Here is a 658-nt window from a genome sequence, read left to right as displayed (position 1 = left end):
GAACCTGAAAGGACTCTGAAGAGGAAACTAAGAGAAGCTAAATTACAACAATCCAGAGGCAACCTTTCTGAAATTTTCAAACAAGAGAAGGAGATGGCAGCCAAACCCAACAACAATAATGCAAGGAGGATGCTTGGTGATTTTACTAAACCCACATTCAAGTTTGATGGAAGAAGCATCTCAATTCCTGCCATTGGAGCAAACAATTTTGAGCTGAAACCTCAATTAGTTGCTCTAATGCAACAGAACTGCAAGTTTTATAGACTTCCATCTGAAGATCCTTACCAATTTTTAACTGAGTTCTTGCAGATTTGTGAGATTGTTAAGACGAATGGAGTAGATCCTGAAGTCTACAGGCTCATGCTTTTCCCTTTTGCTGTAAGAGACAGAGCTAGAACATGGTTGGACTCACAACTTAAAGATAGCCTGGACTCCTGGGATATGCTGGTCACGACCTTCTTGGATAAATTCTTTTCTCCTCAAAAGCTGAGCAAGCTTAGAGTGGATGTTCAGACCTTCAAGCAAAAAGATGGTGAATCCCTCTATGAAGCTTGGGAAAGATACAAACAGATGACCAAGAGATGTCCTTCTGACATGTTTTTAGAATGGACCATGATAGATATATTCTATTATGGTCTATCTGAGTTCTCTAAGATGT

The sequence above is a fragment of the Arachis duranensis genome, chromosome 1, assembly GCF_000817695.3.
Source record: "Arachis duranensis cultivar V14167 chromosome 1, aradu.V14167.gnm2.J7QH, whole genome shotgun sequence".
NCBI lineage: Eukaryota > Viridiplantae > Streptophyta > Magnoliopsida > Fabales > Fabaceae > Arachis > Arachis duranensis.
This window is presented reverse-complemented; position numbering follows the sequence as displayed.